Source organism: Rutidosis leptorrhynchoides, chromosome 3 (assembly GCF_046630445.1).
Source record: "Rutidosis leptorrhynchoides isolate AG116_Rl617_1_P2 chromosome 3, CSIRO_AGI_Rlap_v1, whole genome shotgun sequence".
Lineage (NCBI taxonomy): Eukaryota > Viridiplantae > Streptophyta > Magnoliopsida > Asterales > Asteraceae > Rutidosis > Rutidosis leptorrhynchoides.
The window spans coordinates 122,644,789-122,672,401 of record NC_092335.1 but is presented as its reverse complement, the minus strand read 5'-3'; the positions used below and the strand labels follow the sequence as shown (position 1 = coordinate 122,672,401).

The 27,613-nt window shown below is 33.2% G+C and overlaps 1 pseudogene; it reads right to left on the bottom strand.

Annotated features, from left to right (window-relative positions):
- Window positions 1-27,613, bottom strand: LOC139900339 (UDP-glycosyltransferase 91D2-like; annotated as a pseudogene).

Here is a 27,613-nt window from a genome sequence, read left to right as displayed (position 1 = left end):
TCAATGCTCTATAGCAGCAGCAGCATCCCTTTGTTTTTCCAAATAGTCTATAAATTCATCAACATACTTTTTGTGTAATCTTGTGTCACCAAACATTACACTCATTAACATCGCGTTGGCCTTATAAATCTTCCCTTCATCACTAACAACAATTCTAGTCAGTGATGCAGCCAACGATTCTTTGGTAAACGAACCATCTTCTTCGTTTCTAGGCACCTCTATTCCCACCTGTTTCTCCACCATCACTCGAGCATTCAACCATTGTTCCACCATAATCGGTAGCATTATCACAGGGTGACCCAACATTAGACCTTCCACAATTGAACTCATACCAGCATGTGTCAAGAACCCACCCACCGACTCATGGCTTAGTATTTGTAGCTGTGGGACCCAACTTGTCCACACCATCCCACGGTCACGGGTTCTTTCCAAGAAACCGTATGGTAGTTCCATCGAGCCAGGCTCGATGGAACCAGCAGGCTTTCTTAGAACCCAAATGAAAGGCAACTCGGATAGCTCAAGACCTAAAGCTAACTCAACGAGCTCATTCTTGCTCACGTTAACCTCACTTCCTAAGGCCACATATACGACACAACCTTTTGGTTGACCATCAAGCCAGTTCTTGATTATCGTCCACTTGTCATCCTTACCGTCTCCTATGTTTGTGGTTGTTTCCGGTGGTAGTAACCCCACCGGAACAACCGTAAGGCCGCTCGACTCTTTCAAAAGAGTTAGCCATTGTGGCTCGAATTCGTAACAAGACCTTATGAAATAACCATCACACCCCTTTCTAACCATTCCCACACGATATCCATCCAAAACCCCTGAAACTCCCCTTAAAGCGTTAAAAGAACTTTCGCCCAACATCTTTTTCGCCTCGTACTTTTTGAAACTTATATTGGTTGGAAAAGGAACCCACTTGGGTGGTACCATTAAATCTTCAACCGTTTTCCGATCATCAACGCCGTTGATCATGTCCTCAACAGAGAGTCCTGCAAAAGTCGCGAAACATGCATTTACTATCGAAAAAAACCCTCGTAATATGCCAAGGTTAGTCGTGATAGCAGGTTACCAATAAGGAGCGAAATCGCATATAATCCAGTCCGGAGACTCTTTTTCTAGAAACCGAGTGACCTGAGGTTCGAGATCATCGAAGGATTTTTTAAGGTAATTGTTGTATAATGTAAATTCGAGACATACCGAATACGAGCAGCGGAAATGAGTAGGATCGACGTTTAGATTACCGGTCGGGAAAGCGATCACGAACGGAAGGCTTTCAAGTTTTTCACAACCTAATTCCTTTAATGATTTGCCAAGTACCATAAATTTTGTTTCTCTAATGTGTATCTTACACTCTTTTGCTTGTGCTATTTAACAAGAAGGATGTGTACGTATATAATGGGCACAACATTATTTGATTACTTAAAATGTTCCATTAACTTCTAAGTTGCTCCACTAATGACCATTAATCATTCACATAATGGTCAATGTGCTCCACCAAAATTAATGTGATCCACTAAAGAGTTAATGTGCTCCACCAAAGAATTTGTGGGTGTACCAAAAAAAATCATCTAATGATTTCCAACTGTTGTGATTTAGCGCAGTTTCAAGACCCGAGAAATTAATAGAACAATTAAGCAATAAATAAAGACACAAGGATTTACGTGGTTCGGCGTGAGGCCTAGTCCACGGGCTGAAGCAGAGATGAATTTTACTAGCAAATATGGCAAACCCGAGGTTACAATGTATCACTCTAATCTAGGCTCCGAAAAATACTAACAAAGTATTTGAACCACTCACTAGATTATAACACTTCCCTCGTAACTCACTCGTATAGAATTTTATTTAACAATTCTATACCCTCTCTATTTTCTACAATACTCTTCACAAGAGTTATTAGTAAACTCTTTCAAGTATGTGTTTTTAGATATGAGATTAGATGTGAAGAATGGGATGATGAATGAAGTTCCAAGCATTGCCTTTTATAGTTGAACCTCCATGCATGCAAGAAGACTTATGTAGCCTCCTTATTTGTTATACACCATACGTTGAATGTAATATTTGCCATAACAAACATGTGGTCAACAAACATGGTAGGTGGCCTTCAAAACAATAGTAATGTTGACTTCTTTGGTTCTAAGAATCAGCCACACAAATATCATGTGCACAAATGCACCGTCCATTTAGCCTCATTTATTTGACCAATGTCTAACAAATCTCCACCTTGGCGAATATTTCATTTCTTTGCTATCCGTTATCAATCTCTACTTCATGTCAGCCCTCCCGGGCTCATCACTTTCTTCGAACGCCAACCAAGTCCAAACAATGTTCGAACTTGTTTGTAGTAACTGGCTTAGTCAACATATCTGCCGGATTATGTGTCGTACTGATCTTTCTCACAATTATAACCCCTTTAGATATTACTTCACGAATAAAGTGATACCGTACATCAATGTGTTTGGTTCTCTCATGATACACTTGGTTTTTAGTCAAATGTATGGCACTCTGGCTATCACAATGCACCACAGTTTCGTCCTGTTGCAAACCCAGATCACCAACCAAACCCCTCAGCCACTTTGCTTCTTTCACACCCTCAGTCATAGCCATGTATTCCGCTTCAGTTGTCGACAAAGCAACTGTCGATTGTAATGTTACTTTCCAACTAATAGCACATCTTCTGAGAGTAAAAACATATCCCGTCTGAGACCTTCTCCGATCCAAATCACCAGCATAGTCTGAATCAACGTATCCTGTAACATTAGTATTACCACTGCTATCAAATACTAAGCCAATATCAGTTGTCCCTCTGAGGTACCGAAGAATCCATTGCACCGCTTTTCAATGAGCTTTCCCTGGACAATCCATATATCTACTCACCACGCTTACCGCCTGTGCAATATCCAGTCTAGTACATACCATAGCATACATGATGCTACCCACAGCACTAGCATATGGAACATGTGACATATGCTCCACCTCCTCCTCAGTTTCCGGTGACAACGCCGATGAAAGTTTGAAATGTGCAGCAAGTGGAGTACTAACTGGTTTGGAGTTATCCATCCCAAAACGGTGAAGAACTTTCTCAATATATTTCTTTTGTGACAAATACAATTTTCCTTCACGTCTATTTCTAATAATCTCCATTCCCAATATCTTCTTAGCTGCACCTAAATCTTTCATCTCAAACTCACTTTTGAGTTGAGATTTTAACTGGTCGATCTCGGACATGTTTTTCGAAGCAATCAACATATCATCCACATATAACAGTAAATAAACGTACGAGCCATCAGGAAGCTTCTTGTGATATACGCAACTATCATAATCACTCCGCGAGTAACATTTACTAGTCATGAATACGTCAAACCGCTTATACCATTGTCGAGGTGATTACTTCAAGCCATATAATGACTTTTTCAGCAAACAAGCATAATCTTCCTTTCCTTTGACCACAAATCCCTCTGGCTGGCGCATAAAGATCCGTTCCTCCAACTCACCATGTAAGAATGCTGTCTTGACATCTAGTTGCTGCAGCTCCATATCAAGTAAAGCAACCATGGCAAGTAACACGCGAATAGATGTATGCTTTACGACCGGTGAGAAAACTTCATTAAAGTCAACTCCCTCTCTCTGAGTAAAGCCTTTTGCTACAAGGCATTCTTTGAACCTTTCATCTTCTACACCCGGAATTCCATCCTTCTTTTTGAAGATCCATTTGCATCCAACAATCTTCTGACCTTTTGGCGGTTTCACCAGCTCCCACGTATGATTCTTATAAAGAGACTCCATCTCTTCATTCATAGCTACAGACCACTTTGCATATTCTGGGCCACTTATAGCTTCACGATATGTAGCAGGTTCTTGGACCTCTATATCTTCTGCCATACTCAGGGCATAAGCTACCAAATCTGCATGCCCGAACCGTTGTGGTGGTTTTATTGCTCGTCATTCTCTATCTCTTGCTAGATTATAATTCTGTAGATCATGTTGCTCATCTGACTGATCTTCTGGTGTCATTTGATCAACACCAGAGTCATGTACGTCTTCTACAACGGGCTCAACAGGAGTATCTTGTACTACTCCTTGTGGAACTTCTATTTCTTGCTCCACCTGCTCTTCAACTTCACGATCTTTTCCAGCAACTACTTGTTCCTCCTCTGTCTTTTTCAACATAGCAGACTCATCAAATGTCACATCCCTACTGATAAGAAATCGAGATGATTTACCATCAGGGCACCATAATCTATAACCCTTCATCCCATCTGCATACCCTAGAAATATGCATCTTTTGGCCCTCGGCTCAAGTTTACCATCTTTCACGTGAGCATAAGCAGGACAACCAAATATCTTCAAATCACTGTAACTTGCAGGGGAACTTGACCATTTCTCTAAAGGAGTTTGACAATCAATTGCCGTTGATGGAGACCGATTTACCAAATAACAAGCTGTGTTGATAGCTTCGGCCCAAAATATATTTGGTAATTTTGCATTTGAGAGCATACACCTCGCTCGCTCAAGGAGCGTTCTATTCATCCGTTCTGCAATGCCATTCTATTGTGGTATAAACCGCACTGTGTGGTGTCTCACAATGCCTTCGTTCTTGCAGAACTCATTGAATTCGCCTTTGCAGAATTCCAGTCCATTGTCAGTTCTCAAGCGCTTAATGAACTTTCCAGTCTACTTCTCTATCATTATCTTCCATTGCTTGAAATTGACAAAGACTTCATCCTTACGTTTAAGGATATAAACCCATACTCTTCTCGAATAGTCATCAATAAAGGTTAACATGTATCTCGCACCACCTTTTGAAGGAACAGGAGATGGACCCCAAAGATCTGAATGGATATAATCCAAAGTACCTTTCGTCCTATGAACGGCTGTGCCAAACTTTATTCGGCTCTGTTTTCCGAATACACAATGCTCGCAGAATTCCAATTTTCCGATATTCTGACCGCACAGCAAACCTCGTTTACTAAGCTCCATCATTCCTCTCTCGCTCATGTGCCCAAGGCGCATGTGCCATAACTTGGTGGTATCTACATCTTTAGCCGATGAAGAAACTCCAGACGCACCAGTAACCGTGCTACCTTTTAACAGGTAAAGTGAAAGGACCCGTTCATATACATTATAAACGATTCACAATAGTTGATTACATCGCGAGGTATTTTGACCTCTATATGATACATTTTACAAACATTGCATTCGTTTTAAAAAGACAAACTTTCTTTACAACGAAAGTTGACGGAATGCACACCATTTCATAATACATCCAACTATAATTGACATAATAATAATCTTGATGAACTCAATGACTCGAATGCAACGTCTTTCAAAATATGCCATGAATGACTCCAAGTAATATCCTTAAAATGAGCTAATGCACAGCGGAAGATTTCTTTAATACCTGAGAATAAACATGCTTTAAAGTGTCAACCAAAAGGTTGGTGAGTTCATAAGTTTATCATAATAATCATTTCAATATATTAATAGACCACAAGATTTCCGTTTATAAATATATGTACACTCGCAAGTGTATAAAAGTATTCTATAAGTTGTAGGCACCCGGTAACAAGCCTTAACGTTCATGTTTTACCCTCGGAAGTACACCAGATCAGGTGTGTTTAAAATAACCTCGAAGTACTAAAGCATCCCATAGTCAGGATGGGGTTTGTCAGGCCCAATAGATCTATCTTTAGGATTCGCGCCTACCGTACATAGACAAGTAGTTTAATGTTACCAAGATAAGGGTATATTTCTGGTTTAAACCCACGTAGAATTAGTTTTAGTACTTGTGCCTATTTCGTAAAACATTTATAAAAACAGCGCATGTATTCTCAGTCCCAAAAATATATATAAAAGGGAGCAAATGAAACTCACCATACTGTATTTCGTAGTAAAAATACATATAACGTCATTTAACAAGTGCAAGGTTGGCCTCGGATTCACGAACCTATATTAATTATATATATTTATATGTTGGTCAATATTTGTCTAACAATTTTTGGTCAAGTCATAGTGTACCACAATCCTAATGCTCGAGACTAATATGCAAAAGTCAACAAAAGTCAACTTGATCCAAAATGTCTTCTAAAATTTATACGTGTTTATTATATAACTTAGCTATAGTCGTTTTATATATTTAAATATATTTATTAGATTTTATAATAATAAAAGTCATTTATTAATAAAAATTTATATTAACGTTTATATATGATAAAATATACTTTTATATATCTTAAGTAGTAAAATTTATAAAGTTCACTTAATATCGTAAAACTATAGTGGTAAGTATTATTAATGTAATTATATTACGCGTGGTGAAAAATATCTTTGTATCCCCTATTTATTTGATAAAATAATATTGATCATAATAATAATAAGTAAAAGTTGTATTATTTTGTAATAATAATTATTATTATTCTATAAAAAAATAACAATATTTATATTTACTAAAAATGTTATTATGATAAAATGATAATACTAACATAATAGTAATAATGATATTTTATAATAACAATGATATTTCTATTAAAATAATAACGACGATAATCATTTTAACAATAATACTAAAATTCAGTTGACTATAACTTCAAATCCGTTCATCGAAACCATTCGATATCTAAATGAAAAGTTCTTAATTTTTCGCTAGCTTTCCAATGACATGCATATCATATACCCTATCTCAGTAGCATGTGTATCTAATTCAGGATTCAACAAACCTATCTAAGGACAATATCGAATGTACAAGCATGCATAATCCTATATACTCGAGCACTAGTCAGGGATACACTATTGATATATAAAAGTTAAGTTATGAGTGCTCACGTATCAATATTGAGATTCAATATTGCAGGAAAGTACGTAGACGCAACGGAGATGATAAACACTAGATTGACCTCACGAGCATACCCATGAACCATACCCATCACCTCCATAGCTATAACCCATAATTTCCTTAGCTTCGACTCATTCAAAAAACTATTTTGAAATCACTCGGACATCACTCCGTCGTAATATTTTATGTATACTAATAATATCTTGAAATAATATAGAGCAAATATATATATATATATATATATATATATATATATATATATATATATATATATATATATATATATATATAAATCGATTGAGAGAGTTTAGAGAAATATATTTTTAAGTTTCTATGAAATAATGAAACCTATTGAATTCTATTTATAATAGATTTTTGAATTATTAAAGTGAATTATTAAAGTATGAATTATTAAAGTGAATTATTAAAGTATGAATTATTAAAGTATGAATTATTAAAGTAAATTATTAAAGTATGAATTATTAAAGTGAATTATTAAAGTGAATTATTAAAGTATGAATTATTAAAGTGAATTATTAAAGTATGAATTATTAAAGTGAATTATTAAAGTATGAATTATTAAAGTGAATTATTAAAGTTAAAGTAAAGTAAAAGTAAAGTAAAGGCAAAGTTAAAGTATAGTAAAAATATAAAAACTATGTATGTATAATACGTGTATAAATATATATAATATTAATTTAAATCATTATATATATTTAATGAAATAAAATATAAATATCATTATATTTATTATACTGGTTAAGTAATGAGTTGTCAAAAGTGATTCTAGATATTTATAAAAGTTATATACGTTTTAATAATAAAGTTCTTTTTAAACTGAAAAACGTTTTTGTACGTTTGAAAATAGATTAATAGAATATTATGGAAACCAATTCTCCAATAGCTTTTGTCTAATTTTCGTAAATGACACTTTTTATTTTTATTTATAAATAGCTTTACAAATTATTCCGAATATCGTTAAGAGGAATAGATTTCTCAAATCATAGTGGACCTCTCAACAGAGACTTGTAATCATAATTCAATGTTTCTGATAATTCGATCATTTAATATATTTTATTTAATTTCATCGATAATCATATTGAAACAAATACGTTCATATAAAGCATTATATGTTTAAATACTTTGTTGACATTTTCAATTTATAACATATATACATATACATACATATTCATATATGTTCATGATGATGTAGCGTGAGGGTACGAAATAGTATTATTTTTAATACAAAATACTACAAAATATGACACAAGTTTTATTAATTTACGGATGGGATATACCTAAACCTTGCTACAACACTATAGGCAGTGTACCTAATCGTAGAGTAGTGTAGTTTTTAGTAAGTCCGGTTCGTTCCACAGGGAGCTGGTGAAGTTAACGCTATATTATTAAGTTTATTTGTAAAAATATATATATAAATAAGTAGTAGTATTATTATAAAATGGGGGTTTTACCGTTTAATGACCGGTTTGTCGATTTTAAGCGTAAAAATAAATGACAAAAATTAAAGTGCGTAAAATAAATTGCGATAAATAAAATGACAGAAAATAAAATTGCGAGTAATAAAATGACAGTAAATAAAGATACGATGAGAAATATAATAAAAGAATTATGCTTATTTAAACTTCCGTAATCATGATGTTTGACGTGTTGATTTTAATTTATTACCATGGGTTAATTGTCCTTTGTCCTGGTTTATTTGATACGTTTATCTGGTTTTTGTCCATAATAGTCCATCGGTCATAAATATAAAGTGCGAGTATCCTCGTCAAATTACCCTTATACCCGAAGTCAAATATTCCAACTGATTAAGGATTTAAACTATGACGCAGTTATCACTTCTGTCAACAATTACACCAGTTATCACTGTATGTAATCCACCCCTGTTTTAATTAGTTTATGAATATTAATTCATCCACTTGATCAGAATGAATAATCAATTACCCAACCCAATTGATTAATTAGATGATTATAACAGATTCCATATGAACGTCACTAAATAGGACAACCATAATCATTATTAATTATTAGGTTAATTAATTTGAAGATAGGTTCGACAGACTCCAATGAGTTGTCACTCAATTAGACAATACCCCCCATCTATTAATAGTCAATAGTCCAATTTCCACAAGTGTCGGTCTTTTGCCCAAACCTTAATTATGGTACAAAGCCCAATTACCCAATTTTAGTAATTAGCCCAACATCATGATTACTTCGTTTTAAATAAGCATAATAATAACTTAGCTACGAGACATTAATGTAAAAAGGTTGAACATAACTTACAATGATTAAAAATAGCGTAGCGTTACACGGACAGAATTTCGACTTACACACTCAAATGATCTCTATCATAAATCTTATTATTATCATAATTTAAACTTAAAATTAAGATTATTGTTATATCTTATTACATTAACATTATGATAGAGATATAGAATATAGATATTGATAATTGATATTGATAATTGATCGAAGAAAAAAGATCGGAAAAAAATTCTTCCTCCTCATTCATCGAACGTAATATAGCCTTTTATAGGCAAATTAGAAATTGAATTTTCATTTACGACCCCTGAACTATGCTCAATTAACAACTTTTTATTATTTAATATTATTCTTATTATGAATTATTTAAATATTATATTTTATTCTTGTGCATAGTTGACTCGTAATTTTTACACCGTTGCGTCGAGCGTTGAGAGTTGGTTCATGTCCCGGTTCCGGATTTTCGAACGTCCTTTCGTATAATTTAATATCTTGTACTTTGCGTTTTGTAACTTGTACTCTTGTCATTTTTAGACGTTCTTCATCAATAATTTGAACCTTTTTGATTGTATCTTGTACATTTGAGCTTTTTGGACGTTTTGGTCTTTCAAATCTTCGTTTTTGTCTTTAAATCTTCATTTTCGAGCGATTTGCGTCTTTCGTCTTCGCACTTATTTATTTAACTATTACAACTAAAAATAAGGAAATTACATTTAAAAACTTTACATATTGGAACGATATTGCTACTAAATATATGTTCATTTGGAACACTATCAAATATCCCCACACTTGAGCGTTGCTTGTCCTCAAGCAATACAGAACTTGAAATAAAAACATACATGAATCACTTTTTTATTCATCACATTTTGTACATCAGTGATTTTGATATAGCGGTATAAACAATGACAGTAATGATGGTTAAAGGTGGGTGTGTCATCCACAGTTTAGGTCAACGACACTTGCAATCAAATAGCCGATTTACTTTCGGTTTCCAAAGCAAAGTGCACATTTGAAAGGCGGTTTACAGTCCCACATGACTATAAAAATTTAGATCCTTTAGGAAATAGGATCTTTATGAAAACATTTGATCTTTTGAAAATTCAATCTAGCTTTTACCCTAGATAAGTTTTCTGATTTGATCCACCATTGGTGTTGCAAAATATATTTGTGGATCAATATTTTGGCTAAAAACATTTAGGTTCGTGTAATCCACTGCTATCCCGGTATCGGAAAGCACACATCCAGTTTACTTGTTCCGTATATTACCTTTCGGCAAACTACCGTCCGGTTGTAAAGGAAAGCGATGAACAAGAAACTGTTAAGGCAATGTCTAATGACATGCTTTTGGTTATGGTCTTTTAACGTGTCGGATGCTAGAACTATCCTTGGTAGGAGCGATAGTAAAGATCATCCTATAATTTTTCGGTCTGGCACAAGGTCCTGTCTCCGACCATGCTATGCAACCACCGTTCTTACGGTTGACACCCGATTTGGTTCAGGTGACCTAATGAATTCCAGGTGAATTTCTTAGGATTTTACGTTCAATGCTAATGAACGCATTGAAAATGGTTTTTCAGAAAACAAATCGGTTTGTATTTTTGATCAAAATATTTTCTCGTTCAAGCTCGAGTTTAGATATCATCGAATTCCATGAGTTTGAATTCTCAATCTTTAAGGTCAATCTCTAGGATTGAGTATTATCAGTCTTAAAAGCTGATTTTTAATCTTTAAGGAGATTATCCTTTCTGGGGATCTGATTCATTAGTCTTATCAAGCTAATTTGCATGGTGCCCCCCCATTGTACGAGATAAATCCTTCTCATGGTTAGGATAAATCTGACCACTTGGCGACCCTGTTTGATGCCGAGGTCCGTGGATTTCCAGCCGATTTTAGTGATGACTTTTCTAGATTTTTCGTCAACCTACAGCTGGTCTGGACGACAACTTCATGACCTAAATCAAGAAGCACGTGTCTTTTTCGGAAGACTTTACTTCCTTCTAATGATGGAATTGATTCATCATGTAGATCCATCTTTCTTTCAAAAGTATCACAATAAACCGGGTAAAACTATTAATTTAGTTCAAAACAAAAGCACCTGCAATAACTTTACAGAAACATGTGATAGATAATTTTTAATTGAATAACTTGGTACATTCTCCCCACACTTAGTTTATTTCTTTGCCTTTTTATTCTCTTCTATTCCAAGTATAAACCTGAGAGAATTTATAACCCTTCCCCACACTTAAGATCATGCAATGCCCTCATTTGCATGAAATCAGACTATAATTTAAATTCATGAGGGTGATTAGCATAGAAAAGTGATTAAAAATACCGAGTTTGTAATTACAAAGCTCGTCGAATGATAGATGGCGCGCCTCATCGTTCATTCCTTCATTTATTATATCACATTTGTTATTTTGCATCTTGTCGTCAAAATCAGTACCTTTTGCTGAACTTTAATGACAGTCTTTGAAAGTGCGTTGTTTTACCCTGTTGTTTACATGATAAAATACAAACATATATATATATATATTTTTGAAGTTTGGTTTATAACCCCACTTTTCAAAAATTTATAAAGTATAATATTTTTGGCATACTTTAAATCAATAAAATTAAAAATAATGATAACAAAATTTGTCGCCCCGCCCTCGGGTAAAGTAATTTCGGCTTAATGACCTAGTCTTCAACTCACGACGAATTTTAGAAATCAATTTTTTTTAAACTTAATGAAATAAAGTAATTTTTTTTTTAAAATCACACAAAAACTTAAATTTGAAAAGCATATTAATTTCAATAAAACCTATAAAACAAAAAAAAATCAGAATGGAGGGAGAAAACTAGTTCTTTAGTGTCTGCTAGCGGAAAAGACCAATCGGATTCCATTCTCGGAACTACACGAGAACAGAACAACTAACTCTAGACATCATTTTCTTTTTAGAACACTTGAATCTCCCCACACTTAGGTAGCTGTGGTGTCAAAATTGTGATTAACTTTATCGTCAATTTCTCTTGGTCCATAATCAACTTGCGTATCTGTGACTTTTTCTTTAAGCCAGTGCCCGGCTTCTTCCGTAATATCCCAAAATTCAACTAGTTTCGCCTTTTCTTTAGGCGACAGATTGGATACTAACCGGTTACATAACTTAAAGTTCCCCTTACTTCTAGCATCGATAGCCCGTTTAAAAAGTTTCTTCATTGAACTGTTAATAACGGGGTCATTTAATTTCGTATCAACAACGGGGTTCTTTATTATCAAGTCATCATTAGGTGTTACTTCATTTTCCCCACACTTAGGCGTTTTATTATTGTTAAGCACTGCCGTTGGAGTTGGTAAAACAACATGGTTATTACCAATCGTTTTTGTTGGTTCAACGGTTTTGGTTGGTGGAGATTTAGACTTTCGAATCATAAAGGTGATCGATTTGTCACCACTCTTAAGTGTCATTCTACCGTTTCCTACATCAAAGAACGCTCTGGTGGACGCTAAGAATGGTCGACCTAAAATTAGAGGAATGTTTGGGTCTTCTTCTATGTCTATGACAATGAATTCGATTAGAAACGTTAAATTGCCTACTTGAATGGGTAGGTTGTCAGCAATTCCAACTGGGTGCTTAATGGTTTGATCAAAGAGTCGAACACTCATATCCGTTGGAGTTAACTCACCTACACCTAATCTCTTATATAAGGAAAGAGGCATAACACTCACACTTGCACCTAAATCTGCTAGTGCATCATACATGACACAATCACTAAGTAGACAAGGAACAATAAATTCACCCGGATCACCTATCCTAGGAGGAGGTTTTGGTGGAACTGTCTTCACCGGGTTTACTTTTACGGCTTTTGTTTCTTGCACTTTCTTATTCTTTTTCTTCTTCTTCTTTCCAGAGGTATCACAATCTTTATTACCTATCACTTGCTCATACTCAACTCCTTTTCTTGGAAACGGGATGGGTGGTTTGTATGGTGCCACCACTGGCTTTACATACTCGGGTGGTGGTGGTGGTGTAACTTTTTCATTGTTACTCACATCTAAAACCTTCCCATCTTCTGGAGCTGGTTTTTCAGAATTCGTTGAAACCATATTAACATTCTCTTTCCGAGGATTTACTTCAGTATTACTCGGTAGCTTTCCTTGTTCCCTCTCACTCATCATGCTAGCAAGAGTACCTACGTGTTTTTCTAGATTCAAAATGGAAGCTTGTTGAGTTCTTAATGACTGATCAAACCTCTCATTCGTTTGGGTTTGAGATGTAATAAAGTGTGTTTGAGATTCAACTAGCTTTGCCATCATTTCTTCTAGATTTGGCTTTTTCTCTTCGAGTTGTTGTGGTGGTTTATACAAGCTAGGTCTTTGTTGATTGAAAGTGTTGTTTTGAGTTGGTTGGTTATTCGGACCTTGTTGGTTGTACAAGTTATTTTCGGGTCCTTTTGGATTGTAAAGAATGTATTGATTTCGATTGAAGTTCGGCCTTGGCGGTTGATAATTATTTTGATAATCATTTCCCGGCCTTTGGTTCATATAAGAAACATTCTCTCGTTGTTCCATCGTTGGTTCAACATTACAATCTTTCAATAAGTGTGGTCCACCGCATTGCTCACAACTGATTCGTATTGCGTGAATATCTTTATTCATCTTTTCCATTCGTCTTTCGAAAGCATCTATTTTTGCGGAAACGGAATCAAAGTCATGGCTAGAATCGGCTCTAGCCGCTTTAGATGATCGAAAGATATCTTTTTCTTGGTGCCACTCATGCGAGTGGGAGGCTGTGTTATCAATAATTTTGTAAGCTTCAGTTGCGGTTTTCTTCATAATGGATCCACCAGCTGTTATGTCGATGTCTTTTCGTGTAGCAACGTTGACACCTTGATAGAATATTTGTACTATTTGATAAGTGTCTAAACCGTGTTGAGGACATCCTCTCAACAACTTTCCAAATCTTGTCCACGCCTCATATAGAGTTTCATTTGACTTTTGTGTGAACGTAACAATTTCTCCTTGAAGTCTCACGGCTTTAGATGCCGGAAAGAATCTTTTAAGAAATTTTTCAACTAAAACATCCCATGTGTCAATCGCCCCTTCAGGTAACGATTCTAACCAATCTTTGGCTTCTCCCTTTAAAGTCCAGGGAAACAACATGAGATAGATCTGCTCATCTTCCACTTCTCGGATTTTGAATAGTGTACAAATTCTTTTAAACGTACGAAGGTGTTCGTTAGGATCTTCATTCGGTGCACCACTGAATTGGCATTGGTTAGTTACCATGTGTAGAATTTGTCCTTTGATTTCATAATCTGACGCATTAACTTCTGGCTTAATAATGGCGTGACCTTGGCCCGTGCGTGTGGCTCTCATTCGATCTTCCATACTTAGAGGTTCCGTTACTTCCATAATTGAATTTGTTGAATACGAATCACTAGAGGATTCTGATTTAACGGTTTGTGGTTCAGGAGGAATAATTAGTGGTTCAGGATCTTGGAATTGTCCTTGAATATGCTCCGGGTTCTTAATTGTGAAGTCGGGTTCAAAAGATGGATTATCGGAAATTTGAGTTGGAGTTCTTGTTCGACTAGATGACGATTCTAAAGAAAAATCAACGGCGACAATATTTGCTAGATGTCTTGATCGAGTTACAGGTGGTGAACGTATGAAAGGTGGTGAACGTTTTGCTCGGTGCATTCACTGAATATCCTATTAGTTTTTAAAAAGGAAAAAAAATTATAATAAGTTATCCAATTAATATACTTTTCTGATTTTGCCCACGTTTCGAATAGCCAAAAGATGCAGCAGAGGGGCAGGATTCGTTTGGTCTCAATATAATTGAGGACTGTTTGGCTCCAATAACCCGGTCCACGTACAAATCCAACTATTACTACGAACCAGAAAATTTTGATGTCTATTAATTTAACCACTTAAAATAAATTTTCGTAATTTTAAGAAATTTAGAGAAGAAGTAGAAAAAATTCTAAGTCCTAAAAACTAGAATGGCGAGAAATAAGAGAGAAATAGATTGCGCGCCGAAAAATGTCGAAAAATAAAAGGTCGAAAAATAGGCGTCGAAAAATAAAAATAAGAAAGTAGTGCGAAATACGGCGTCGTAAAATTCTAAAGCACCTAAAACTTAGTCTAAGGAATAATCACTTAAGGGATTTTACGGCAAAGCCTAAAAATTCTAGAAGGAAAAATAACTATGGCAAAACTAAACTTAATACTAAAAGTTGCGACTATAGTCTAAAAATCTAAAGGTAATAAAACTAAAAAAAAACATTTTTTTTATAGACAAAATTTTAAAAATATATATATTTTTTTTTAATAATTTTTTTTTTTTTTTTTTTTTTTTACGTTTTTTTTTTTTTTTACGTTTTTTTTTTTAAATTTTTTAAAAAAAACGATTTTTTTTTACAAATTTTTTTTTTTAAAACGAATTTTTTTTTTTTTTTTTTTAAAAAAAAAACGATTTTTTTTTTTTCACAAATTTTTTTTTTTTTTTTTTTTTTTTAAAACGAAATTTTTTTTTTTTTAAAAAAAACGATTTTTTTTTTTTTTTTTTTTTTTAAAAAAACGATTTTTTTTTACAAATTAATAATTTTTTTATAATTATAATTTTTTTTTCAAAACTTTTTTTTTTTTTTTTTTAATTCATTTACTATTCATGAATAGTAAATGAAAATAAATTAATTAATTTACTATTCACATGAAAGCGACATGATAGCAATTATTAATTATAAGTTACATAATATACCCCTGAAGTATTTAATAAATACTACTTTTTTAAAATTTACGTATAAATTTTTGATTCTTAAATATTATTATATTATTATATTCTATTTCAATATTATTATATTATTATATTCTATTTCAATATTATTATATTATTATATTTTATTTCAATATTATTATAATTAAAAATATAGCGTTTTAGCGCTCCCCGGCAGCGGCGCCAAAAACTTGATGATGTAGCGTGAGGGTACGAAATAGTATTATTTTTAATACAAAATACTACAAAATATGACACAAGTTTTATTAATTTACGGATGGGATATACCTAAACCTTGCTACAACACTATAGGCAGTGTACCTAATCGTAGAGTAGTGTAGTTTTTAGTAAGTCCGGTTCGTTCCACAGGGAGCTGGTGAAGTTAACGCTATATTATTAAGTTTATTTGTAAAAATATATATATAAATAAGTAGTAGTATTATTATAAAATGGGGGTTTTACCGTTTAATGACCGGTTTGTCGATTTTAAGCGTAAAAATAAATGACAAAAATTAAAGTGCGTAAAATAAATTGCGATAAATAAAATGACAGAAAATAAAATTGCGAGTAATAAAATGACAGTAAATAAAGATACGATGAGAAATATAATAAAAGAATTATGCTTATTTAAACTTCCGTAATCATGATGTTTGACGTGTTGATTTTAATTTATTACCATGGGTTAATTGTCCTTTGTCCTGGTTTATTTGATACGTTTATCTGGTTTTTGTCCATAATAGTCCATCGGTCATAAATATAAAGTGCGAGTATCCTCGTCAAATTACCCTTATACCCGAAGTCAAATATTCCAACTGATTAAGGATTTAAACTATGACGCAGTTATCACTTCTGTCAACAATTACACCAGTTATCACTGTATGTAATCCACCCCTGTTTTAATTAGTTTATGAATATTAATTCATCCACTTGATCAGAATGAATAATCAATTACCCAACCCAATTGATTAATTAGATGATTATAACAGATTCCATATGAACGTCACTAAATAGGACAACCATAATCATTATTAATTATTAGGTTAATTAATTTGAAGATAGGTTCGACAGACTCCAATGAGTTGTCACTCAATTAGACAATACCCCCCATCTATTAATAGTCAATAGTCCAATTTCCACAAGTGTCGGTCTTTTGCCCAAACCTTAATTATGGTACAAAGCCCAATTACCCAATTTTAGTAATTAGCCCAACATCATGATTACTTCGTTTTAAATAAGCATAATAATAACTTAGCTACGAGACATTAATGTAAAAAGGTTGAACATAACTTACAATGATTAAAAATAGCGTAGCGTTACACGGACAGAATTTCGACTTACACACTCAAATGATCTCTATCATAAATCTTATTATTATCATAATTTAAACTTAAAATTAAGATTATTGTTATATCTTATTACATTAACATTATGATAGAGATATAGAATATAGATATTGATAATTGATATTGATAATTGATCGAAGAAAAAAGATCGGAAAAAAATTCTTCCTCCTCATTCATCGAACGTAATATAGCCTTTTATAGGCAAATTAGAAATTGAATTTTCATTTACGACCCCTGAACTATGCTCAATTAACAACTTTTTATTATTTAATATTATTCTTATTATGAATTATTTAAATATTATATTTTATTCTTGTGCATAGTTGACTCGTAATTTTTACACCGTTGCGTCGAGCGTTGAGAGTTGGTTCATGTCCCGGTTCCGGATTTTCGAACGTCCTTTCGTATAATTTAATATCTTGTACTTTGCGTTTTGTAACTTGTACTCTTGTCATTTTTAGACGTTCTTCATCAATAATTTGAACCTTTTTGATTGTATCTTGTACATTTGAGCTTTTTGGACGTTTTGGTCTTTCAAATCTTCGTTTTTGTCTTTAAATCTTCATTTTCGAGCGATTTGCGTCTTTCGTCTTCGCACTTATTTATTTAACTATTACAACTAAAAATAAGGAAATTACATTTAAAAACTTTACATATTGGAACGATATTGCTACTAAATATATGTTCATTTGGAACACTATCAGTTCATTTAATGGTTCGTGAATCATTGGAATTTGGTCGAGGTTTAAATGAATGTATAAACATTGTTTAAAATCCTTAAGATTTAACTTAACAAACATTGCTTATCGTGTCAGAATAATATAAAGATAAAGTTTAAATTTAGTCGAAAATTTCCGGGTCGTCACAGTACCTACCCGTTAAAGAAATTTCGTCCCTGAAATTTGATAGAGGTGGTTATGGCTAACAATGAGAATGTTATTATGACGTAACGATTATGAAGTTTTATCATGTCTAAGAAGTATGGATAAAATAATTCGATTACTATAAGCGTATGAAGGAAGTTATCGTAAATTAAGGAAATAAGATTATAGTGATTCGTCATATCTTTTGACATCATCACAATTGATCTCTGAATTTAAAGAAAATCTTTGTAATCTATGTTGGATTTGATGCTTCGGTGATTAAGGAGATTATGATTCTCTTCGAATTAATACGATATTCCATCTTGATTTCTCTGTCGGGTATTTCACTATAAATCCACCTCCTTCATTTCCTTACAACTCACACCTTCTATTCTTTCTCCCTCAACTCATATTTTAAAGTATTTGTCAGTATGCTTCATCCAGTACTGATTCTCGATATACTCCTCACTTTCATATCTGTCGTTCTTCTTTTTCATCTGCCTCCGGAAGAATCTATTTACTTCTACTATACTCTCGGTTTTATAGTGTTTTTAGTTCTTCCGTGTCTTTATATTGCTATATGCATCGATATATACGGTTTATAATTTTTGGGTGGTTGTTGGGTTTTATATCTTCCCTTATATTTCAAAGCCCCTGCTTTTGTCTTCTATAATCATTGACATCCACAGTTAATGCTCCCTTCTATTTGCTGCGATTTATACTCTAATTTCTATTTTGGAGTTTTGTCCTTTCGTTTCTTCTTCTTGCGATTAAGCAACGTTTGTAATGGTCCAGTATTCGCAGATATGAATTTCAGAATGAACATAGTTAATGTTCTAAGAAGAAAATGGTAATGGCACGATCTTGATTTGTTAATTTACCAGAATTCCCTGAAAAGACCGAATCATCAAGAAAATATATTCTTGATATTTTTAGAGATTAAATAGAATACAAGAGTCATGTAACATGGAACATGATGACGGCATGGTCTGTGAATCGTCATGTCCCATTAGAAACTCAGCATGACTTACTGTAATATAATCACGTTGATCAAGTGTCATTATATTATACTAACTCATGCTTCAGTTCCCAACACTACTTCAAAACATTCATAATTTAAACTCGAAAGTTTATAAAATATAGAAACTAATAGTTTCTTATATGATGTAACACTGATAGCGCAAAGAGATAAATGACTTCAGATAAGATTAGTTGTGAAAATATCTTCAGAAATATCGCGGATATTTATAATGAAAGATATGATAATATCTTAGAATTTTTAATATTGATGGATGATGATGAAGATTTTTCTGTAAAGGTTTAGAATAAAGAGTAAGGTATTCGTTAATGACTTTAGCAGGCACTGAATCATTTGGATTCTTTGAAGGCAGATTTAGTCTTTGTGATTTGTCCACAGCCTCCTTCATAGTCTGTTCAATCCGTTTTCCAGTTCCAAACCTTCTCTTTTTCTCAGCTTTACCACCTTACTATTCTTTGTCATCAAACTTTTTAGTGTAAAGATCGTTTACAGTTTTTGATGCTTCGTTAGCATTTCAAGAACTAGTTTGCAGTTCAAACTATTTTTCAGAACTTCACATTCAAAGTATGTAAGTCCAGGAGATAGACGTTTTACGTACACATATAACTGTTGGCGTAGACATGCTGCGAGATTTCAAAATACTGGTTACTGTTTTCCGATGATTCGTATGACAATTCTCGTTACAAGATGCGAATGAGTAAATGATGTGATTTCAATAAATATAATGATTTTTCGAAAAGTCAAAGATAATTGAAGTTGTTGGTAAGTTTATTGCTAAGGTGGCGAGATATGAAAGGTCCCCAGTAACGATGACGAAAGGGCAACGTATCTATCGAGGTTATAATAAGACTAGTCCGACTGAAAAGTCAAAGTTGACTTGCAGGAGCTGTGACAAAACTGTCTACTTTGAAAAGGAATTGAAAAGTCATTTTAGCTAATAAATGCCAAAGGGTCTGACACGGATACGCGTCGAAATATGAATTTGGCTTCGAGAGCTTTTTAGGTACATAAATGTGGGTAATATGTGGTTGGATCATCATCTCGATTGTTCATTGTTTGAAGTGTCTTCGAAAACTTCGGAGAGTTTGAACACAGTTTGTAATCGTTAATATACATATGATGTTACACAGTTTTGAAGTCAAAGTATAGCTTTGAAAGATGTAGGAATCTAAGAGTGATGTCTTCTGTTAAATCATGACTTGGATTTTGATTCGTCAAAATCAGAATGCGTAATCAAATTTGGGTGAGAATGGTTGTTTTGATTACTATACAAGAATGTATATTGTTGTGAGATTTTGGGAGTATAGTTGATGATTTTCTTAATCAGATTCGAAAAATGTAACATATTAATTGTGAATTTATATATCTCTCGGGTATTACCTACCCGTTAAAAAAAATTTCACAATTAATATTTTGTACAACAGAATTTTATTACAGTCTTTATGAAAATATATATGTTCATATTTTCTTCAGATGTAACATAGATTTAATGAGTTAATATTAAATTAAACTCATTTGATTTACGGTTGAAACTAGAACTGAATAATCCCTAAAGACTTTAGAAATTACATAACTTTTACGGAGTATTTATTCAATAAAATTGAAATTATGAATTAATACTTCGTTATTTGTTGGTGTTTGTAACCCTTGCACCATATTCTCTAAAGCCACTACTCGAACACGAAGCGCGTTGACTTCTTCTATTACACCGGGGTGATTGTCGGTTCGAACGAGCGGATAAATAAAATCTAGAATTTGATGTAGTATATAATCGTGACGAGATATTCTGCAAATGAGAGAGAAAATGGTGTTTCAGACCGATTCACTGGTAAGTGCTTCAGGTTCATCGCCAAGAGGGCAATGTGGTGGATGGAAGGGATCACCTTCTTCTTGTCTCCAATTATTGAAGAGGCTACGAACCTATCCCCAATTCATCCAGAATAGATGATGGCTAATTGGTTGATCCATTCCGGTCACACTGCTTTTGGAGCTTGAGTGGGATTCCATATCGGAATTCGAGGGACTTGAACTAATGACGAATTCCATTTCGTTCGAGTGAATAAAGGATTTTTCGATATGAAATGATTTTTCGGCTATCGGGTGGTATTCTAAATACATAGAATATCTATATATATAGCGCAAAAGATTTCGTAGATTACGGAGGAATTTACGGGATATGTCAGGCAAAGTTTACAGTAACAGATACGCTAAGATATGGATTAGCAGATACGCTAAGATATGGATTTTGTCTATACACTATTCATGAAATCAATGCAGTAAGACGTGTCTAGACTAAGAATGATAAGCAGGCAATTTCCGACAAAAATTATAAGCAAAACTTTTGACATGCAGACACGGTCGAAGTCCAGACTCACTAATGCATCCTAACGACTATCAGTTAGACACACTAATGCAGACCTGGTTCGCTAAGACCACCGCTCTGATACCAACTGAAAGGACCCGTTCATATACATTATAAACGATTCACAATAGTTGATTACATCGCGAGGTATTTTGACCTCTATATGATACATTTTACAAACATTGCATTCGTTTTAAAAAGACAAACTTTCTTTACAACGAAAGTTGACGGAATGCACACCATTTCATAATACATCCAACTATAATTGACATAATAATAATCTTGATGAACTCAATGACTCGAATGCAACGTCTTTCAAAATATGCCATGAATGACTCCAAGTAATATCCTTAAAATGAGCTAATGCACAGCGGAAGATTTCTTTAATACCTGAGAATAAACATGCTTTAAAGTGTCAACCAAAAGGTTGGTGAGTTCATAAGTTTATCATAATAATCATTTCAATATATTAATAGACCACAAGATTTCCGTTTATAAATATATGTACACTCGCAAGTGTATAAAAGTATTCTATAAGTTGTAGGCACCCGGTAACAAGCCTTAACGTTCATGTTTTACCCTCGGAAGTACACCAGATCAGGTGTGTTTAAAATAACCTCGAAGTACTAAAGCATCCCATAGTCAGGATGGGGTTTGTCAGGCCCAATAGATCTATCTTTAGGATTCGCGCCTACCGTACATAGACAAGTAGTTTAATGTTACCAAGATAAGGGTATATTTCTGGTTTAAACCCACGTAGAATTAGTTTTAGTACTTGTGCCTATTTCGTAAAACATTTATAAAAACAGCGCATGTATTCTCAGTCCCAAAAATATATATAAAAGGGAGCAAATGAAACTCACCATACTGTATTTCGTAGTAAAAATACATATAACGTCATTTAACAAGTGCAAGGTTGGCCTCGGATTCACGAACCTATATTAATTATATATATTTATATGTTGGTCAATATTTGTCTAACAATTTTTGGTCAAGTCATAGTGTACCACAATCCTAATGCTCGAGACTAATATGCAAAAGTCAACAAAAGTCAACTTGATCCAAAATGACTTCTAAAATTTATACGTGTTTATTATATAACTTAGCTATAGTCGTTTTATATATTTAAATATATTTATTAGATTTTATAATAATAAAAGTCATTTATTAATAAAAATTTATATTAACGTTTATATATGATAAAATATACTTTTATATATCTTAAGTAGTAAAATTTATAAAGTTCACTTAATATCGTAAAACTATAGTGGTAAGTATTATTAATGTAATTATATTACGCGTGGTGAAAAATATCTTTGTATCCCCTATTTATTTGATAAAATAATATTGATCATAATAATAATAAGTAAAAGTTGTATTATTTTGTAATAATAATTATTATTATTCTATAAAAAAATAACAATATTTATATTTACTAAAAATGTTATTATGATAAAATGATAATACTAACATAATAGTAATAATGATATTTTATAATAACAATGATATTTCTATTAAAATAATAACGACGATAATCATTTTAACAATAATACTAAAATTCAGTTGACTATAACTTCAAATCCGTTCATCGAAACCATTCGATATCTAAATGAAAAGTTCTTAATTTTTCGCTAGCTTTCCAATGACATGCATATCATATACCCTATCTCAGTAGCATGTGTATCTAATTCAGGATTCAACAAACCTATCTAAGGACAATATCGAATGTACAAGCATGCATAATCCTATATACTCGAGCACTAGTCAGGGATACACTATTGATATATAAAAGTTAAGTTATGAGTGCTCACGTATCAATATTGAGATTCAATATTGCAGGAAAGTACGTAGACGCAACGGAGATGATAAACACTAGATTGACCTCACGAGCATACCCATGAACCATACCCATCACCTCCATAGCTATAACCCATAATTTCCTTAGCTTCGACTCATTCAAAAAACTATTTTGAAATCACTCGGACATCACTCCGTCGTAATATTTTATGTATACTAATAATATCTTGAAATAATATAGAGCAAATATATATATATATATATATATATATATATATATATATATATATATATATATATATATATATATATATATATATATATATATATATATATATATATATATATATATATATATATATATATATATATATATATAAATCGATTGAGAGAGTTTAGAGAAATATATTTTTAAGTTTCTATGAAATAATGAAACCTATTGAATTCTATTTATAATAAATTTTTGAATTATTAAAGTGAATTATTAAAGTATGAATTATTAAAGTGAATTATTAAAGTATGAATTATTAAAGTATGAATTATTAAAGTAAATTATTAAAGTATGAATTATTAAAGTGAATTATTAAAGTGAATTATTAAAGTATGAATTATTAAAGTGAATTATTAAAGTATGAATTATTAAAGTGAATTATTAAAGTATGAATTATTAAAGTGAATTATTAAAGTTAAAGTAAAGTAAAAGTAAAGTAAAGGCAAAGTTAAAGTATAGTAAAAATATAAAAACTATGTATGTATAATACGTGTATAAATATATATAATATTAATTTAAATCATTATATATATTTAATGAAATAAAATATAAATATCATTATATTTATTATACTGGTTAAGTAATGAGTTGTCAAAAGTGATTCTAGATATTTATAAAAGTTATATACGTTTTAATAATAAAGTTCTTTTTAAACTGAAAAACGTTTTTGTACGTTTGAAAATAGATTAATAGAATATTATGGAAACCAATTCTCCAATAGCTTTTGTCTAATTTTCGTAAATGACACTTTTTATTTTTATTTATAAATAGCTTTACAAATTATTCCGAATATCGTTAAGAGGAATAGATTTCTCAAATCATAGTGGACCTCTCAACAGAGACTTGTAATCATAATTCAATGTTTCTGATAATTCGATCATTTAATATATTTTATTTAATTTCATCGATAATCATATTGAAACAAATACGTTCATATAAAGCATTATATGTTTAAATACTTTGTTGACATTTTCAATTTATAACATATATACATATACATACATATTCATATATGTTCATTTAATGGTTCGTGAATCATTGGAATTTGGTCGAGGTTTAAATGAATGTATAAACATTGTTTAAAATCCTTAAGATTTAACTTAACAAACATTGCTTATCGTGTCAGAATAATATAAAGATAAAGTTTAAATTTAGTCGAAAATTTCCGGGTCGTCACATAAAGGTCGTTACACCTTTCACCTTTCATTACGACAAGTGCACCTCTAGAGACTTTTAGTACTCCACCTCGGGCTCGATACTCGCAGCCGATGGAGTCCAGCGTACCCAAGGAAATAAGATTCTTCTTCAATTCTGGAACATGCCTGACATCTGTCAACGTCCTCACCGTGCCATCATACATCTTGATTTGGATCGTTCCTATGCCAACAACCTTACAAGCTACATCGTTTCCCATAAGGACTTTACCACCATTTATTTGTTGATAGGTAGTAAACCAGTCCCTAATAGGACACATATGATAAGAATAACCCGAGTCAAGAATCCACTCATTACTTGAGAGGCCATCGGTAACACTAAGAATATTTGCACCATCAGAATCATTTTCTACAACCGCGGCAACTTTATCGGCTCCCGCTGCATTCCAAGTCTCTCTTTTTCCTTTTAAGTCTGGACAGTCTCTACGCATGTGACCTTCCTTGTGACAATTGTAACACTTGATCTTTCTAGATCTTGGTTTCGATCTAGAACGACCTTTGTTGTTACTACTTGATGCTCTATCGTTACGTCTTCCTCTTGCCACCAAACCTTCTGCACTTTCTTCCAGATAATCCGCCGAGAATTTCTTCCTTAACTCGCTAGAGTTCAAGGTAGATTTGACATCCTCCATGGAAATAGTTTTTCTACTATATAGTAGAGTTGTAACCAAATGCTCGTACGATTTTGGCAAGGAACATAAGAAAATTAATGATTGATCTTCATCATCAATTTTCACACCAATATCATTCAAGTCCAAAATTATTTTATTGAACTCATCGATGTGATCATTTAGTGAACCTTCTTTCATCCGAAGAGTATACAACCGTTGTTTCATATACAACCGGTTCGTGAGACTCTTAGTCATATATAGAGTTTCTAGCTGTTTCCAAAGTCCAGTCGGTGTGGTTTCTGCCGCAACTTCTCTAAGCACACAATCGGCAAGATTTAGAATAATCATGCCGTGTGCCTTTTCCAGAAGTTCATCCTTCCCTTCATCTGTCAAATTTTTGGGTAGATGTTCTCTCCCTTTCAAAGCTAACAAATAACCTTGTTGGCTCAGTAGAGCCCACATCTTCATTCGCCAAAGACCAAAATCGTTCTGGCCATTAAATTTCTCTACGTCGGACCTTATTATCGTCATCTTGTATATTTAATCACAGCTATAGCTCTGATACCAGTTTGTTGTGATTTAGCGCAGTTTCAAGACCCGAGAAATTAATAGAACAATTAAGCAATAAATAAAGACACAAGGATTTACGTGGTTCGGCGTGAGGCCTAGTCCACGGGCTGAAGCAGAGATGAATTTTACTAGCAAATATGGCAAACCCGAGGTTACAATGTATCACTCTAATCTAGGCTCCGAAAAATACTAACAAAATATTTGGACCACTCACTAGATTATAACACTTCCCTCGTAACTCACTCGTATAGAATTTTATTTAACAATTCTATACCCTCTCTATTTTCTACAATACTCTTCACAAGAGTTATTAGTAAACTCTTTCAAATATGTGTTTTTTAGATATGAGATTAGATGTGAGGAATGGGATGATGAATGAAGTTCCAAGCATTGCCTTTTATAGTTGAACCTCCATGCATGCAAGAAGACTTATGTAGCCTCCTTATTTGTTATACACCATACGTTGAATGTAATATTTGCCATAACAAACATGTGGTCAACAAACATGGTAGGTGGCCTTCAAAACAATAGTAATGTTGACTTCTTTGGTTCTAAGAATCAGCCACACAAATATCATGTGCACAAATGCACCGTCCATTTAGCCTCATTTATTTGACCAATGTCTAACATCTTTTTCGCCTTAAAGCGTTAAAAGAACTTCCGCCCAACATCTTTTTCGCCTCGTACTTTTTGAAACTTATATTGGTTGGAAAAGGAACCCACTTGGGTGGTACCATTAAATCTTCAACCGTTTTCCGATCATCGACGCCGTTGATCATGTCCTCAACAGAGCGTCCTGCAAAAGTCGCGAAAGATGCATTTACTATCGAAAAGAACCCTCGTAATATGCCAAGGTTAGTCGTGATAGCAGGTTACCAATAAGGAGCGAAATCGCATATAATCTAGTCCGGAGACTCTTTTTCTAGAAACCGAGTGACCTGAGGTTCGAGATCATCGAAGGCTTTTTTAAGGTAATTGTTGTATAATGTAAATTCGAGACATACCGAATACGAGCAGCGGAAATGAGTAGGATCGACGTTTAGATTACCGGTCGGGAAAGCGATCACGAACGGAAGGCTTTCAAGTTTTTCACAACCTAATTCCTTTAATGATTTGCCAAGTACCATAAATTTTGTTTCTCTAATGTGTATCTTACACTCTTTTGCTTGTGCTATTTAACAAGAAGGATGTGTACGTATATAATGGGCACAACATTATTTGATTACTTAAAATGTTCCATTAACTTCTAAGTTGCTCCACTAATGACCATTAATCATTCACATAATGGTCAATGTGCTCCACCAAAATTAATGTGCTCCACTAAAGAGTTAATGTGCTCCACCAAAGAATTTGTGGGTGTACCAAAAAAAATCATCTAATGATTTCCAACAGTAATGGATATCTTCGGTACGAATGTCCATTGTTGCCTCTGCATTAAAGGGTAGTTCCGGAACATGTGAAAAAGTTAGTTGAACAAGATTAATAAACGGTTTGAGGTGGGAAGGGAGATCAGGGAGACGTTGGATGTTTCTTGTTGTGGAAAGAAATGAGACTTTGTGACCGTTTTCTGCTATGAATTTGGAAAGTTGAAGGTAAGGGATGAAATGGCCAAAAGCAAACCATGGGAACATGGCAACATGAAGCTTGTTACTGCAATTACTGGTAGCAGCCAT